Source organism: Hirundo rustica, chromosome 1 (assembly GCF_015227805.2).
Source record: "Hirundo rustica isolate bHirRus1 chromosome 1, bHirRus1.pri.v3, whole genome shotgun sequence".
Lineage (NCBI taxonomy): Eukaryota > Metazoa > Chordata > Aves > Passeriformes > Hirundinidae > Hirundo > Hirundo rustica.
In genome coordinates, this window is record NC_053450.1 from 28,992,880 (window position 1) to 29,011,628 (window position 18,749).

The window sequence follows — 18,749 nt, forward strand, 5'->3', positions numbered from 1 at the left end:
TGACAGGCTCCGGTTTGTTTCGCTGTGGCATCTGCTCTTGGGCTTGGAGAGCCTTCAGGACGAAGGGGTCGCTGGGCGAGCGGGGGCTGCTCCTCGAACGGAGCTGCAGGCGCAGGTCGTCCCTAGCGCAGCGTGTGCCGGGCGCGCTGCGCGGAGCTTTCGGCTCTCTCGGTGCTCCGGAGAGGGAAAGGAGAAACTGGCCCACGGTCACACCGGAAAGTTGTGCAGCTTGAGATGCTACGGAGGCTGATGGGCCAATTAGCTAAATAAACGAACACAGTGATTTGTAGGTGTCTGAACGATAGTGCTTTGAATGATAGAGCTCTTTAACCTTTCTTTCTAATCTATCCTTCGGAGATTCGGTTTTAAGGAGGGTAATATATCATCCGTGGTGCTGAATTACGCGAGTTGTTTACATTTGTAAAAGGAATGGCCTTTGAAATAATACTAAGGAATAAATGCAGAAAAAGAGTGAGACAGTGAAAGAGCAAAGATAAAATTTTGGCAGAAAATATTTTCCCGCTTCCTAGCAGCCTAGGAAGCTAGCAGCTGTGCTTGATTAACTTTTATCCAGAGTTCTTATTTTATTAAATTAAACGTCAAAAAAACAAGCACGCCGTGTGAAACCAGAGGCAAATCCTCCTTAGTCCTCTCAAAGTCTGTCTGTGTTGCAGATAAGTGATGATTGGAGCACATCTGTTAAGAGAATTTGTAGAAGCAAACAGTGCTAAAGATACCCAGTAGGTAAATGGAAGTACATTGACATTGTATTTGTATCTCTTAGGTGATACAGAACAAAACATTTCAAATTCCACGGGGTTTTATTTTACATCTTTAAAAATTTTTCAGGTGCACAGCTTTGTGATTGGAAAAGTGCCTCCACTAATTGGAAAACTGATTAATTCTTAGCTTATTTAACAAGGGCCAAATTCTGCAGCCTGTGGGGCATCTTCTCTAAGTGGTGAGTGGCTTTTGCGCTTGTTGAAAAAGAAAATAGTACAGCATGTGTGACATCTTGCAGGCCTGAAGTGCTAGAGCAATTTTATAGTTAGCCAGCATTTCAACACAGAATTTTATTAACATAAAATCAATATTCAGGTCAGCAATGGGGATCTTCAGCTTCCAAATGAGAACCTGATCTGGAGGCAACACATTGCTCGTATGGGTAAAGGTTGTGGGATATGACAGTCATCAAACTCACCTCTCTTTTGTTTGGTTCCTTCTATGAGATATCATTTAACGAGGCAAAGAAATGAGTAATCCATTGTGTTTTAAGACACAGGACTCCTCATAAGTCTTGTTGCCAGGCATTTGAAAGTGAATGTGTCTTTAGATCATGTATTGTATACAAATGACTACTACTAGGTAACTTAAGTTCTGATTTTTTTCTGCTGTTAAAGTTATATTGATCAGAAAGTGGCAACTGGATTCCAAGTCCTAAACAAAGAATTATTGATTAACTGAGAGTTAATTTACATTTTAGGGAGCACTGAGGAATCCCCAAGAGAAGTAATCACGTTCTTCTTGCTGGATGTGCGGTGGCATTTAGTTAAGGAACCCTCTTTCCTGGGGCACTGGAAACTTCACTGACACACAAAGGAGTTAAATGAGTTTACCAGCTCAGTTGATGCCCATGGTAAAGTGCTGTAGAGTTCAGTGGCTGAAACAGGACGATTATTTTACTTTCAGTAAGGATGGGGATAGAGAACCAAGGGGCTTTTTCAAAGTAGTTCCAAACCCATATATAATTTGTAACTGTAAAATATAATGCAAGAATAAAATTAATAGACCAAGAAGACTCAAAACCCTGTGACAACTAAAACAATAAATCATTCAAGTAACATTACCCAGGCCCCTACAGCAAGGCCTCTGCTTCCAGCTCTTGAGAACGGGGCAGGTCTCAGGCACAGGATGCGAGGGTTGCTCAGCCCTGGAGCAGCACTGGGGAGGGGCGGGTGTCCTGTAGTCTGGTGGCTGTGCTGTGGCTGGGAGGAGCCCAGGCAGGGTGAAGGGGTGCAGAGTGCTGCCACTCACCCTCATCCCCAGTTTGGTGGGCTGAGATGGGGAGTGGCCCCCTCCCATGCTCGAGGGTTTGGTGGATTGCATGGGGCCAGCAGGGGAGAGGTGCTGGATGCGGCCCTGCTTGCACAGGCTGTCCTGGCTGCATTGCCGCCCATCCCAGCACCCCAAGGGTGCCATCAGCAGCCGGCCTTATACTGTGTGTAATAATGCCAAACAAAGTTCTGGTGAGGGAAGAAGCTCGAGTTTCTTCCGTGGGAAGATGTTCCATTTGTAAATGTTGATATGCTGAGATACTGCTTGCATGGAGTGAAACATGGGAAGGGCACTCATTTGTGCAATACTACCAGAAGTAAACTCTGAATTTCAAAATCGCTATGCAATCATGTGGGCTAATGGAGGACCTGTGAAAGCTGCAACACGGATGAGGAAGCTGAATCCTGATTTGGCTGCCAGTTTACTGCAGGTGGTTGAGATGTCCTTGGTTGCTGTGCCCCATCTCCATCCTGGTACCCCTCGTGCTCTGAATTGCTGTGCTGTGCCAGAGGTTCTCCATCAGTTGCTCCTTCCCCCTGGTCCCTCACCTCCCCAAATCCCCATGTGCCGTGCCAGCAGTGGTGCCCTGCTTGTGAACTGGGGTGAATGGCAGCCTGCAGGTGTTCAGTGACTCACTCAAGGCCCCAAACTGCAAACCCTTCTGCAGTTTCATTCTGCTTCCCTTCTGTGGTGAAGCAGGGTTTGGTTTTTTTGCGACACTGTGCCCTCAGTTACCTGGGCAGGGGTGGGCGAGCTGCAGGTGGTGGGACCTCCAAAGCTTTCTCCTGAGAAGGTGCACCAAGCTCAGCTGTGAGGTGGAGATGACAAGTGACAGGAGGTGTGCCTTTGCTTCATGGATGTGATATAACCCAGTTTTAATTAAAGCAGCCACAGCAGATTATTAGGGTGGATAAATACTGCCTTGTTACAGCCCTCTTGGGTCGTATGTAAGCAGTATTCGTTTTAGAAAGGATGAATGAATAGTCAGTGTGAAGGATAAAGATCAGCATTGTTAATCACTCTGGAAGTCTTCCGTGGGAAAGTGTAAACTCATGAGGAAAGATAGCACTCCTAAAAGTCATTTAAATATTTAAATAACTTGAGGATAAAATTTTGATAATAAAGGCATGCAAATATACCAAGTTATGTTTGGGTTCTTGTCAAAGATAACCAGGACTCGTACAGTTGGCTTCGATCATTGGTAGGCTGTGCTCCTACTTCATACTTTGCTAGCAGTAATGAAGAGCTCATCTTCAATGCCACCTGAGGAAAAAAACATCTAATTTTTCTTTTCAAAGTGCAGAGAAAAGCCTTAGAAACTTGGGAGGCTGTTTGCTTAAGATCTCGAGCTTCAGGAGAAGCTTGGGTTGACACTTTCCTTGTGTTCATGGATAAGCAGTGCGCTTGGTGCCTTTATCAGGGCTTGAGTCAGGGCACTGAGCATCCAGCTACGCTTTGTTGCTGTTGATACATCTGCAGGGTGAGAAGAATGACTCCAGGAGGGAAAAAGAGGGCTTCCACCCCCATTAATAAGCAGAAATTATAGGAATTGGGCCTCTACTGTTCCTTGATTTTGTAATTTTCACTAAAGTTTATTTTGCCCTTTCATACCTCTCAGAATGCCTTACAACTGTTGAGGAAAAAAAAAAAATTTGTGTGCTTTCATGTAAATGCGATGAGGATGAGCCTTTGAAAATATATCTAGCTGATGTTGATGAATAAATAAACTTGGCCAGGGTAAATCTTTTCATCTAACTTCAAGAGCCACGTTCTAATGAAGTAAATATAGATGTACTTAATCGGCTTCTTTCATCCAGATATATAGCAAACCCTTTAAAGTAATGCAAACAAATCTAAAATGGATTTCTAAGTGGCTTTTTTCGGTTGTTTTCTTAGCATTGGAGCAGTTTAGTCTATCCAGGCTAAGCCAGGAATGGAGCTTGCTCCCGGAGCTGTGCAGATGCTGAGGTGAATGCTGGCCTGAAGGGGAGAGGGCAGCGGGAACGTGAGAGACCCGGCTCTCCTCCTGGGGTGTTGTGCAATAAAGGCAGGAAGTGCCCATTCCATGTGTAGTTTAAAAGGTGTTATTTGATGAGCGTTTCCCCAGACATTTCCCGTTGGAAGGCAGCTTGCAGACAGGGCTCTGAGAGGCAGGGGAGCCTGCAGTGCCTGCTGTCTGTCCCCTCTTGGCTGTGCCCAGCCCAGGCTGCCCCAGGAGAGCCCCCCAAGCTCAGGATGACTGTCTGCCTTCTTCTGGCCACCTGTGCCTGGCATGCCACTGCTCGGCCAGGTGCAGGCCTGACTGTGGGGCCGCTGTGCAGGACACATCCTGGCTGTGCCCCAGGTGGGTCCTGGCTCAATGTACCCGAGTTGTTAAGGTGTTAAAGGTGGCCTCGGGGCCATGGTGACAGCTGTCATAGACAGCCGTCGTTGACGCGTGGCTGCAGCGGTGGTGGTGACTTCGGCAGCATCTTGTTGGTTGGAAATTGTGGGAAACTGGAGCTCAGAGCACGGTTCTGCAGATCTGGGCATTCACTGCGTGCCAGTGGATTGGGTTTTGTTTCAAGTCTTGCAGGATGACTGTTCTCAACGATAGCATTTGTAAACAGGTTAATGACTTCTTGTGCAAAGCACGCCTTGCACATACAACTGTTTGGTTTCACTGCCCTTGCTTGTAAAGAATGTGTAATGTTTGTCTTTCCCATATCATGGAAAGAGTTTTCAGATCTTCTCTTTAAAAAGTGCAGTTGTACAACAATTTTGCTTTAAAAGCAAATCTTTTTTTTGAAAAGGATAAACCCTGTTCTGGAGAAAAAGACCTTAACTTGGTCTTATCTTTTCTTAATAGGAAAAGTTCAGATCCATTTAATCCCATTGTGGAATAAAATCCCATTCACAGCTGGGCAATATTAGAATTTGAGTATTAGACTATTTAGAGAACTATATCAGTATAATTAAAGAAATCCTTCCGGATAAGATTTTTCTTTGCTGAGAGCTTGATGAATGGGAAATACTGCAAAGAATCATTTCTGTGAGTCTTAGAGGACTTTTGTGAAAGAGATTTAAATCTAGGAGACCATTGTACTTTGAAAAACATAATGGTGATTTCCTAAGGTCCAGACTGAACTCACTGTTTGACACCTCGAATAATCAGACCAGTCCAGTTTAGCTCGCGTCTGATTGTGTTGTGCCGTGTGTACAGAAGTGAAATGTACTAAAAACTGCTCAGCTTCGGATGTGTTCATCTGGGGATTTGCTCATAAATAATTGATAACCCTCTGAAACAAAATCTCTTCATTACTCCGTGGATTGCTCACCTCTTCCCTCCCATGCTCGTTGTTCTCGCAGGCGGGGGAAGAAGGAGGTGCTGCTTTAATGAAGGTGCACGTCAGCCTCCGCTGCTCCTTCCAAAGGTCATCCAGCTAAACAGTGGCAGTGAAATGCTTGACAAAGGTAAACATTTTATGGAGGTATGTGGCATTCCAGTGTTTTAGAGGAACCACTAAGCTGCTGTATTTAAGACTTTGCATCCTAGCACAGAAGAAGTGCCGACGATGAATCACTAAATCGATGAAATGTTTGCATCTAGTGTGCTGCAGGACAGGACATCAAATTAAGAGTCATTTGCTGTTCAGTACCAATTGCAGCTGTAATATTTGGGTTTGATTTTTCATGATTTTACTGCCAAGGATACCATTAAGTATCCTTGCTCAGACTGTTTGCTGCAAATGGGACAAGTCTTGGTGAACAGTGCTTTCTCACTGGAGTGGGAGTGAGTTCCCATTTACCAGACACTGATGCATAGTGATGAATTTCCTTTTCTGTAAAAAAAGAGCTGTTCTGTGTCCACTGACCTAAGGTCTGAATTGATCTAACAAAATCTTGTTTTAATGGAAAATGTGCCTTAATGTAAGTTCAGTTCATCTTTTTGATGACTTGATTTCTTCAGAGTTATTAGCCAGATTCTGTAACAGTCTTTAAAGGTGCTAATACTTGCTTGCATTTAATAGCCTTGACTATTGCTAATGTACAGGAAATTATCAAATCACATCATTGAGAGAGAACTCTAACAAATCTTACAGCTATTTTAATGTGAGGTTTCAGATGTTGCTCTTTCTAATTGAAAGGTGAATGCTATAAAGGCTTTGTCAGACTGCCATTTCTACATGACAGCACTTTCTATGGACTAACTGAAAGTCCTAGAGTGCTGATCCCAGTTTTCAGCTTCAGGATTCATGGCTCAAACTGTTCATTTTTTCCTTGGCAGAAGTATGCATCTGTAGTGGTGTCTGGATTTATGTCTTCCAAAGAAATATTGCATCAGTCAAAGAAAATGAGAAAGATTTTCTGAAATGGTACTCACATTCTGGCTGGTACTGGAAAGAACAGAGCCTTTGCTCCTTCTCTAAACCACAAGATTAAGCTTGCTTATAAAGGATTAACAGAGCTCTCTTCTGTTAATTCGTAGCAGTGTAGTCGAAGTGCCGGATTCTACATCAGTGGAGAATCCATTATCAATCAATGGGAATTTTGCAGCTGAAGCCAAAGGGATTAGAGGCTCATCGTTCAGAAGTGACTGAACGAGAGAAAGCCCAGGATGTGCTTGTTGCCACACAGCTGTGAGCCACCACTGGGGTGTGCCCACAAGAAAATGCCAAAGGAAGGGGTTTCAGTTGCCTCAGGTGGGCAATTTCCAGAGACTGGGAAAAGGCTCGTGCCACAGGGCAGGGCTGCAGAGAAAGCTTCCCTAGGGTGCTGCTGATAGTGGGCTGCTCCTCATGTCCAAGCAATGTGATTTCAAACTGGAAAAGGTATGATAACCTTTTAGCAGAGGACAACCTGAAGCTTTCTTGTAGGGCTCATGCTATGGTTGGGGGAGAGTCAATGAGGATGTCAGTGGGAGTTAAGAGCCATGGAGGAGGGGTTTGGGTTTGGGATAGGGGGTGCAGAGGAGCACAGGTGCCTACACCATGCTCTGACACCTGCCACTGCTCAGGCTGCCACCCAGGCATGCTGGTTTAGGAGACTGGAGTGTGAGGGAGAGACAGGAAGACATTGCTGAAGAGGTTGCTGAAGAATTTGCTACTGATGGTGTTGTGGGTGATTTCCTAACAAACTGCACTGTCTCCAGAAGTTTCTTCCTTCAATGAATAACAGCTACTTTTCCTTCTAGTGGAGTGCACAGACCAACATTCAGACTGTTAGAGCCTGCAAACTAGAGTGCCTGTGGTTGCAGACTGACTTTAGTTGGGAATATTCACCAAACATATTCCAAAATATAGTTTTACTTTCTTTTGAGATGCTGTCAGAGAGCTTAGCTTAAATAGCACTGATCTCAAGCCTAGCTGTGGGGAAAAGCACAGTCTCTGTGGTCTCTACTGCAACATTTGGTAGTTCCTTTCCCACAAATGGAAGCTAATGCTTAAAAAAAAAAAAAAAAAAAAAAAGCTATTCAAAATAAAAATGACAGTTTTTATAACAACTTGGTGAATGTATGTGTATTGTTTTGATCTATTACAATAGGCAGGGTTGTGCCATTTAGTTTGGCAATTACAGAGATTAAATTAGTTTTCCTTTACTCTTGTTAAATGCAAAATAATTGAACACACGCCACAGAAGGTTGGGGCTCTCGTGTTTGTAGCTTCATCATTTATTAATCTAACACATTAAATGAGGGGCTTTATAGATTTGCCTGCCTAAGGAAAAAAGAAGAAGAAAATATAGAAAGACCAAACTGGATGTGTATGTATTCTGTCTCATACTTTGATGTGCTGTCAAATATTGCCTGATTTTTAGTACACTTTGTAAGAAAGGATGCTACTTTGCCCCCAAAAGGGTCAATTGTGACCTCATGTTTAAATAGTCTGAATAAACTCATGTTTGTCTCGTCAAAGTTACTTGTGCAGTTCCCTTCGCACTCTACAAATAGGAATGTAATGTTCTAATCAGACTGGCAAAATAAGCTACAAATGAGAACCCTGTAAAAAGGTATAGTTTGAAAATAGCTTGGCCATCTTAATTGACTCCCCTAGTTATAGGAGGGGCTGTCCTTTCCCTTAGCTGAGCCTTTTCAGGAGATGGAGTTGGCAGCGGTGCAATCACAGCTCTGTAGGGGCAGACGTGCTCTTCGTTCTTACCTTCATGTAGCTGGAGGGGATTTGAAAATTGGGTATTTGTCTCTGCAGCTCCAAGTAGCCCTGACGCTGCCAGCCATGGATTAGTGAAATAAATCCCTCATGTTTGTACTGAAGTGGAAAGCATAAAGAGCATTTCGTGCCTTTTTTCCCCCTTTTTAATGTGTCATTTGCTGGCTGGCACAGTGACCTCCATTTCGTGACTTGTGAAGAGACTTGTCACAGAGCTTTTCTCTATGGGTTAATTAATCACTCAAGGGAGCAGCAGCATGTGACATTATGCGTGTGGACCTGAGGTAAACAGTTACCTATGGACTGCCTATACTGAATGTGTACTTCAAATATTATCTGTTTATGCACTTTGAATTTTCTAATATGATTTTCTTTCCCATCTGTTTTCTTAACTAAGTCCTTGGTAATCAAAAGGGATGCAAACATCTAGTCACCTTTTGGTGTTTATAACTGAATTTGGGAGAAAATATTCCTGGCAATTTGGTACATGAGCTTTGCCAGTTCGTTTTGAAATGGTTTTATGCTAGTAATGTAGAGGTACAAAAGTTTGGTTTTCCAGGGTATCTTGGTGGGCAGTCTGACAAGTCTTTTAAATTATTCCAGTCAATTATATTGATTGAAGTGCAAGAAAGAATTCATTTCTTTCTTGCAATTCTTGAAGATCCAATTTCATACTCCTGATTTACGTTTTGGTGTCAATTGTGTATTTTAATTTGTGTGAGTGAACCCTGGAGCTCTTACTCACTTGTGCCTCCATCTTTTAATTCTGCTTGACAAGTCCATCTCATTCCTAGAAAGCTAATATACTAGGAATTGATTAGCATTAACAATCAGGTGCAAGATAGGGGAGGAGGTGATATCTGGGTTTGGTGTGCAGCCTGACCAGATATGCTGATTTAATGGATGCTGGTTTCCACGTGATATTGTTGCCGTTCTCCTCAACAGGTTTGCCTAAATCCACCCCAACAGAACTGGGGAAAGCAAACAAGAAGCAGAGGGTTGGTTTCCCACCAGAACGGGAAGCTATTATTATGAGGCATAATTAGCTATATTATTTAGTTGGCAAAGCAGGCAGGCAGCAAATAACTCAACATTTCTGTATTTCGTGCTTACTCAGCACTCAGGCATAGCATGCACAGGTAACGTGGCGCAGCTGGTTCCCAGCAGGCACATCAGCATCTGCTCTGGGAGGAGAAGCCCAGTCTGTGAGATGGGTTATGGAACTTCCAGACACCTGTAGGGATGGTCCAAGGAGCTGGTTGTAGCTGCCCTGGAGGCTTGGACCTCATGGCTGTCAGTCTGGGAACCTGAAAACCCTTGTCAGTTTTTGCTTCTCCCAGCTGTGGGAATTACTGAAATATTTGTTCTTGGACAGCGGTGGAATTAGTACAAGACGTTAGTTTTAATCAGCAGTAAATATTTTATTCAAGAAACACAGTAAACAAGAAAACATGTTTTCCCATGGTTTTCTTAGCTAGGCAGAAATTATACATTGCAGTGGTGTGATTCCCTGAGAAGAAGAATTTCAAAGTCTTAGCAATTTCCATGTTCCAGCCAGCATGATATGTGCCTTGCTTCACAGAAGAGTTGTATTTTGTATATTAAGTATTAGCTTGTATAATTGATTACACTGGTGCTTAAAAAAAGCAACCACTTTAAACAGCAAAGTCTTTCTTTCATGAGATTCTAGAGAAATGAGAAAAAAAATAACCAAAAAAAATTTTAAACTCCCAAAACCAACAAAAACGTGCATACAGAAACCTCTTGGGAATTTCTGGGCTTTAGCTATCTGTCCATAGGCAATAGGAAATTGATTTTCTGAGGTATAACTCTAATGTTTTAGTGTTCATCATTTAATAAAAATTATGCTCCCTGCAGTTCATCATCAGTTGGCACTTAAAAAGACTGAATTCAGAAAAAATAAGTGTGAGGATTGCTGTGGGTAAATGATCAGGACGAGAGCTGTGAGATTGATACCTTTCAAACGCCTAGCTATCTGGTTTTATTAACACTCCAGTAGCTGTGGTGCGTGTGTGCACCAGCCTGATTGTATGCAGATAGGAGCAAGCTCTTGCCAAAAAATTCAGGCTGTTGAATCAGTTGTGTGGTAAAGAACGAGGCTTTGGTGTCAGGAAGAAGTGCAGTGCTAGCTTCTCCTCCTTCCTGTATCTGACATTTCGGTTTAGCAGTAGAGGAGTGCTGGGGCTGAAACTTAAACTTGCATTTTCTCACCCTCCTGCTTGATCCTCTCTGAAGGAGTTTTGTCCCTAAGCCCTGGGAGTGATGGTGTTTGGAAAAGGAAAGGGTTAACTTCCAGAAGCACAGCCCGGCAATTCAGTGCCTCTGGAGCTTTCAAAGAGGAGATGCTGATACGGGGCAGACTGTGAAGTGGGCCCTGCTGTGGCATACAGCCAGCATGGGATCCAGGATCCCAGGTCATTTACATGCTGACCAGAGTCCGCCTTCTTGCTGTGGCTGGCCCCAGCAGAGCAATGCTGCGTCCAGGAACAGCCCCTGGCGCCAAGGTGTGCAGGGGAAGGACCATTTGGAAGGCAGAAAAAGTGTAGGGGCTCTGGTGGACACCAAGTTGAACATGAGCCGGCCAATGAGCCCTTGTGGCAAAGAAGATGAACTGTGACCTGAGCTGCGTTAGAGAAAATACTGTCAGCAAGTGGAGGGAGGTGATCCCTCCCCACTTCTAGGCACTCGTGGGGCCACACCAGTTCTGAGATCCCCAGTACTGAAGAGAAATGGACATATTGGAGGGAGTCCCACGAAGGGCCATGAGGATGATTAGGTGGCTGGAGCATCTCTCGTACGAGGAGCGGCCGAGAGAACCGGGGCTGTTCAGCCTGGAGAAAAGAAGGCTCAGGGGAGAATGTCGTCAATTTGTAAGAAATACCTGAAGGGTGGGCACTAACAGGACAGAGCCAGGCTGTTTTCAGTGGTGCCCAGTGACAAGACAGGGGCAGTGGCAAAACCAGAAATACAGGAGGTTCCTTCTGAACACCCAGAAACACTTTATTCCACTGTGAGGGTGGCTGAGTACTGGCACAGGTTTTCCTGGGAGGCTGTAGAGTCTCCATCCTTGGAGCTATTCAAACCCCACCTGGACACGGTCCTGGGCAACCAGCTCTGGGATGCCCTAGCTGAGCAGGGATGTTGGTCAAGCAACCTGCAAAGGCCCCTTCCCACCTCATTCTGATTCTGTGACAGCACCAACTGCACTCTTTAGTAGCTGTGCTGGATGGTTGGTAGGGTCTTCCTCTGTATCTCCTTCTTTGCAGACACAGGTTTTTTAAGAGAACCTGTTCTAAAATAACAGTTCTCCAGTTTGTTTTTTAAAATGTTGGAAAAGGTTCTCCATTCTCACTGAAGAAAGGATAGTGATACACTTCTCAGTTTGCTCCCACTTCTTCACCTTTAGTTTTTAAAATATAAAATCTTTTACGTGTTCCCTGGATGGTAAAGCAGGGGTGCAGTATCTGCCATCTCCTGTTCCTGCAGGATGTGTGCAAAAGAGCAGTTACTTCATTGCTGTTTTCAATACGCAGGTGAAAAATAAGGGGAAATCTCATTCTTTGCAGAGACTTAAGCCTGTAAATGTTGGACAAGTAATGCTTATTGTGCAAACCCCTTGTTTTGCCTTATTGAAGTATACCATTTCCTTTGAAGCCTGTTGCTTACTAACTCTGTTTTCAGGTGGTTTCTAGCTGGCATCGTGTCCCGTGTGCCTCCACAGCCTGGCAGCTGAGGTGCTGAGCTTAGCTGTCATATTAGTAGGCACTTAGCAGTCTCACAGCCGAGACCCAAGGCAGGAGACTTTTATCAACACAAGCCTCCAGGCAGGGCTTTTGCAAACCGCGGTGGTTGGGTGTGCCACTGCGTGTTCCCTCCTCCTGGTGAGTCAACACCTGTGGAAACAGACCCCACCAAAGGTGCCACTTTTGATGCAGGTGGGAGGAGTGGGGCTGCTATCAGTGACCCCAGCCTCCTCTCCTTGCCTTGCAAGCTGATTTAGTATTAATTACAGGCATAGCTTTAGTCTTCATCAACAGGATAGCAATAGTAGTGTTACCCTTTGACTGTAGATGTTCAATTTGTCTTTATCTCCTGGTTCTCGTTTGAAAAGTTAGGACTGAAGTATTCTGCATGTAATTTTTTTTTTATATTCATGGTTTCTAAAATTAACTGCGAGCCTGATTTTAGACATACAGGTGCTGCCTTCTCAGTGTAAATGTTATTGCTCTAGTGCAATCCTTGGAGAGAGTGGTAGGCTTTCCAGGTTAGGGATAGTTTTTTGAGGCAAAAGAGGAGGAGTTTTACAATAAATGGTGTGGCTCTCCCAAAGAAGGAGCGTTATTATTTTGGGATAGTATGAAATCCAAGCCTTTACATAGGTCTTCCTTAATTAAAGGCATTCACGAGAGCTTATGTACCATTTAAGATTTGAATACACTTGCAATAGCAGACTTCAAAAAAGAGACAGCTGTATGTGTAACAGAGTGGCTGAGACCTCAGTGAGCTGCCAAATGGGTGACAACTTCTTTTTACATCTGACCTTGGAAGTGGATGTGGACTTAGGTAGGAACAAGTTTAGCCAAGAGGAATATCCCTTCCTCCAGAAAAGAGATTTTGTTGGCTTTGGTACCTAAAGTGTGTAATATAGGAAGAAAAATCCTTGGCAGGATTGGCGTTTATATGGTATTTTAGTTGATTTAAAAATACTTAGGAATGTTCAGAAACAGACTTTTTTGTTAACCACAAGATCGCAAATGTTGACAGGCATAGGTGTACATGAGCAATAGCCACTGAGAAAATTTCCATGATAAGTGAAAATGTAGATTTAATCTGCATTTTGTGACCTGTGGTGGCTTTGGAGGGATTATACATATAAACCCCTGGTGCAGGGAGGTAACTGCATGGATGAAGTGACACTTGGTATTACATTTGCTCTTTATTATACAACATGTACAGTTATTTTTAGTATTGGTCTTGTAAAATTGCTGAATTCCTAAAGCTACAGAGAAATATTTTGGTATTTCTGTCTTTTTATTGCAACCAATTGATACAAGTAAGACATGTTAATATCTGTAACTAGAAAGAAAATAAATTGCTTTTTTTCTGTTGTGTATTTTATTTGCCTTATGTGGCTGCACATGTGACACCATAAGTGAACTCAAGAATAATGCTGCTGTTGCATTTAGGCAAACCTGTAATACAAAGAAAATGTGCTCCAAGACTTTGAAGGGTTTCAGGAAAATTCTGAATTGGTGTGTAAAAATGTATATTTTAACCTCTAAGGCTTTTTATACACTGAAGTACTTGTCCCACACACAAATAATGGCAGATCAGTGGAAAACAAGAGAAAGTCAGAAGAGAGAAAATTAGTATCCTCAGGCTCAGCATGGGAAGCTGCTTAAACACATTGTAGAAGTCACTTAAGGCATGTGTATATGAGCAAGTAGAAACAGTGGTCTGCTGAAAGCACAAATGTTAGGAGTTGCTCAGACTACAGAAATATCCTTGAGCAGAAGGGTATCTGCCCCTAATGATTCCAACAAAAAAAAAACCCTCAGCCAGACTGTGTTGAATTGGATGCAAGCTGAGCATGGAGATCTGAAAAAGACTTTGAAGAGTAAAGAGTCTGTAACATAAAAGAGAATGATGAACTGTGTTTATATCTGTGAAAAGGTTGATACCTGTAAGAGCACTGGAAGGCATGCAGGGTCACCAGGCAGGACATCAGGAAAAATAACTCAGTTGAATTGGTCATTGCAGGAGAATTTGAGCAGGTGTTGTGTTGGGTAAGAAAGATGAGAAGGTGTCAAACTGCTGAGGTGTCACAACAGAAAAGTTGAAGAGAGCTGGAGAATTGAAAATTGACTACAGAGGTGTGACCATGAGTTGTACAGAGCAAGACCAATGCTCTGAAGAGACATCACTGCTGGCAGAAAACACACCACACGTGGATGCTGCAGCTGTGAATTGCAAATGCGAGGAATGGATTTCATTTTAAAAACCCTGAAACATTTGATGGAAATTAGGTGGTGATTTTGAACAGGCTGGCAGTGACAGTCCTGGGAGGCTATGAGTAACCATGTGGACAATTCCTTTCCTCAGCACACTCCAGCTCCCTCCTTTTGACTTCTGATGCTTCCCTTCCAGGTGGGTGACCACAGCAGCCCTGCTGCCTTCTGTTCTTGTTGTCCTGCCTGCAAGCCCCTAACTAACTCCACGCTCTAAGTCCATCCTCCCCCGAACCTAGCTCATTCTTGATAAGATATTCATCTTCAGTTTCGCTGTGATTTGTGGAAGTGGAGAAAAATAATATGAAAAATAGGTGCTTGGCCTTCTGGATATTTCATGAGAAAGCTGTATTATTTGTAAATAATTTATGACTTTGAAGCCATACGCTTTCTCCCCAGATTATATGTCTTGTGTAACTGAACTGTGTGATTTACCTTAAATTGCCTATCTGCCATGCATCGTGAATCTCCATACTGTGCTGTTTCTCCTCTCCTGTACAGCCTTCACCCGTGGATGAGACATTTGCATAAAATGATTTCTTCATGTAAATGTGATCAGGCTGCAGCTCCAGCATCTTCTTGTAACGGATGTACCAATCCTCTTGAAATGGGCTGGTGTCTGTCTGGGTAATTGAATCTATTTGTTTGTTGCTATAGTTTTGGGAATTAGCGAGGAGTGAGGTGCATGTGCTGACACACTTTTGCTGCAGCCTTCGTAACCTTACCTGATCATGAGGCTTCTTAGCAAAAAACAAGAGGCAAGCATTGAGATGGGGGCTGGCCATGCTGCAGCTCAAGCAGGGGCTGGGACAAGAGTTGGGGGGCTCCCTGGGGACACCCTGGTTATCTGTCCTGGCCCTGAGCCAGGAAGCTGCCCCCTCACTCCACCCCATGCGGACAACCTGCCCAGGGCCCAGAGAAGCAGTGTCATTGGAATGGTTCATAAGCCAGAGAGATAAGGAGCTCTGCAGCTTTGGTTGGTGTCATTCAGGCTGTGACATGGGGCTTGATGTGGCCTCTGAAGTGCCAGACTGTGTGAAGCCTCTGCCTGTGAATAAAACAACCAAAACATCTCACAGATTTTTCCTGCACTCCTCTGTTCTCCGTGCAGACTCTCCCCCATTTGTTTTGTTTTGTTTTTTTTTTTACCTCTAATCGCTGTCCATTTCCCTGACTTTCCTTGCTCTGATTTCTTTTTGTTCTTCTAGCTCCTTTTGTGCTAATCTTCTCCCAGCTCCTGTACTCTTACTGGTACCTCCTCTTTCCCCTCTACCCGAAGCATGAATAACTGAGATAGAGACACAGGCCGATTTCCCCAATTACTTTGTATATGTATGCATATGTATGGCCTCACCCACTGCCTTGTCTCTCATCCTTCTGTCCTTTTCTAAAGCAGTCTCGGGAGGATGGGATTATCTTTGAGTGCGTATTTAGCATATTTTTGCTGCCACGGTGTCAATAGCATTGAGTAATGGTATACATATTTTGAAAACTTAGAGCTGTGTTATAGTGTTCATTTGGGCTAGTAATGCCTGACAAATGACCAGGCAGCCTAGCATGTCATCACCTTCAGTAGGATGTTTTCCTGCATTCAGGTTGTCTTGCATAGTTTTATGTTTTTGAAGTTGGAAGGGAAGATAAATTAATAGTGTGTATGGCCTCTAATAATTATTTCATGGTTTTATACTAATGTTAATGTGTTCTGAATAATGGTTTGTGCGAAATTTCTGTTAATTTAGGTACTGGGGATAGTATTTTGATCAGGTGTGTAGTAAATGCAGAAGTTGGAGGGTAGTTTTTGAAGGCTTCTCCATCTTCTATAATTACCAGATAGATAATAGGAACTTGCCAGATTCAACATGCTAATGATTGCCTTCCAGCTTTGAGAGAGACAGAAATTATATGCTAGCAGTGTCTGAACGAGATTCTGCTTTGGTAGCGTAATAAAACATACAATACTCTGCTCTCTTGCCATTGCGTAAACATCCATGAATATGTTCTCAGTCTTTCAATACAGAAAATAATGAAGATGAAGCTAAATTTGCTTTGGGAGTACTCAGATGGCTATTGATGGCTTAGAAATGCTGGGTTATCAATAGTAGATGAACTGCTTTGTTGTTGTCTGTCACTTGGCAGGGCTGCCTCATGAATCATGTTTAGGTAAAAGGTAAATGCTCTTACTGTCCCATTTTGCTGCTTTAAATTGCTACCATTTCAGCCTTGTCCACATATTTCCTGAAGCAAGCTCTCTGTGCCTGAGATGCAGGGTATTTTCTTAGGGGTGCCTTTTTTCGGCTGGCTCTGGACTGTGCTGCCTGATTAAAGGCAGGTCTCCTAAGATCCCGGCATGTGACAATGATGCGCTGTGCTGTCTGTTCCACAGGCAGCTTAGCACTGCTCTGTGCTGGGCCTTTAGGAGGACAGTTAAGAAAGCTGTGTGTGGGCACAATTCTTAAATATATCACATACCCTTGATGCCTTGCAGTTGGGTCTAGACTAATGGGGAAGAGAGCACTTTGGGTGTTGTGCCACCAGCTGCTCTAGCAGTTGCTTCTTGCTATATCTCACTTTTAAAAGGAAAAATTTGTAGCACACAAATCCTTCTGGGGTGAAGAGAGTTCTGTCCAGTATTTTCTTCTAAAATTCAGTCAGTATGGTGGATTACTACAGGAGAACATGGAGACCTTTGGTCTTTCATATTTATTACCATTGCATTGGTAGTGTGTAAGCAAAGGAGCGGTTTGAGGTAGCAGGTAACCTTTGGGCAAAGGAAAAAAAATAACAAAAATGGTATAAGCTGCAGCAACGGTGTTTCTAAATCTGCAGGAAATCGTCTAATCCCCCCAGTTAATATAAAGCATACCTAAAATTATTGGATCTTTTGAAGTTAGTGTCTTTGTTTCAGAAGTAAGCGGTGCAGCCCCAGGTGGTGTGAATTTACTGGGATGTTGCTACAGAAAGGTTTCTGAAGACAGGAACCTTGCCTGTTTGGCTCAGGAGCTGTGAACCAGCTCACACGATGGTGTGTGGAGCTGGCGCGTACTCTGCGGGACACGGGGGAAATTCTGGGAGAAAGCTTTTGTAAACTTATTCTGATTTATTCTGAAAACACATCAGTTAGATACTGCTGTTAAGGGTATGTTATACTGGTCAGTGTTAGGAGTAAGAGGCAAGGCTCTTACAATAGAGAAATAAATGTCACCATCATTTTTTCTAGGGCAGTCGACATCAGTGCCATGTGTTAAAATGGACAAAGACTACAGCATGAGAGGGTGGCTCTGTGCCTAGCAGTTCCTCTGGTAATAATAAAGGGCACACTTAGACCAGTGGGCTGATGAGTGCCAGATCTGGGTATACAGTGTGTATGACCCATCAGAATGAAACTGAGGCAGGTGTCCCAGCACTTCTTGTCTCTCCATCCATTGCATCATGGTTTCTGCAGGAATAGTGTCTGGATATGGGATTCCAAGGGAACCCCCTACACCCTTGCTTTGCTTGCCAGCCTCTGGAAATTTGGGAAGAGCTGTTGTGACAAGAGCACCTCAGTATTTTTGGCAGGTTTTGGACATTTAATTAGGTGGGTGCTTTTTCTCCTTCCATCACAAGCTCTAAAAGGATCTGGCTGCCCATCTCAGGCAGTTTGCCAGCTGTGTCCCCACCTTGTCTAGCAGACGCTAAGGGTAATTTTTTTTTTTTTCTTTCCAACCCTGTGGTTGTACTTGGAAAGCACTAGCTATGCTGGAGGCACTTCAAGGATGGTGAACTGTAGCTGGCTCCTCACAAACTCCTGCTGACACTGGATATGAGAGTTCACAGCATAGGCCAGTCTGGTTTTCCAGGGACAGTCAGGGTCCTATGGCAGACCCTTGAGCCATTGGCATATTTAGAGAAGTCAGTTTGAACAAAATCCATCCCTCGTGTAGATTGGTGTCACATCCTTAACAGGTGCAGAGTATTACCATTTCACATTTTGAAAGAACTATCCTGTAATGTCTGTTCATTTTATTGCTCTACTGCTTTGTGCTATTGATGCCAGCAGAGATGAGAAATTAGGTAAAGCAAGAATTATGTTCTAGCCCGGTTGTCCCTGAAGTGTATGTGTTACTGTGGCTGCATAGCTTCAGTCAGTCATGGGCCTGGCTCTGGAGAGGAATATTCTTTCATGATACAGACTGTTTTGTATATTTCTGCCAAAAGTTGGTCTCTTCTGGCCTTCTGCTTCTGACTTAGACCTGTTTCCTTTCTACCTTTGTGTTGCTTGTCTTCTCCTAAGCCTTATTCTTGCATGTCTTCCTCACACTTACAGCTCTCCTAAGTCTGTTTCTCCCAGCAGCCGCTGTTCCCATCTTAACAATGTTATATTTTTGCTTTTTGTCCCAAAGGACTTACGTTATTTTCCTGTCATTCACTTGATGCCCGTTGCTGCCAGTCTCCCATCCAGCCTTCCAGGTCTGTGCTGATGCCTCCTTAGCTCAGAGTCCTGTCTCTGCCCAGCCAGTGCCAGCCTCCCCTTGTACCA

At 43.6% G+C, this 18,749-nt stretch overlaps 1 protein-coding gene across 3 annotated transcripts in view; it reads left to right on the plus strand.

Annotated features, from left to right (window-relative positions):
* PAG1 (phosphoprotein membrane anchor with glycosphingolipid microdomains 1) overlaps window positions 1-18,749 on the plus strand; it is a 111,938-nt gene that overhangs the window by 351 nt on the left and 92,838 nt on the right. For all 3 annotated transcript variants that reach the window (XM_058420693.1, XM_058420692.1, XM_040062994.2), the window contains exon 2: window positions 5,404-5,508. The gene's annotated coding sequence lies outside the window, so the exon portion shown is untranslated. The remainder of the gene's footprint in view (window positions 1-5,403; window positions 5,509-18,749) is intronic.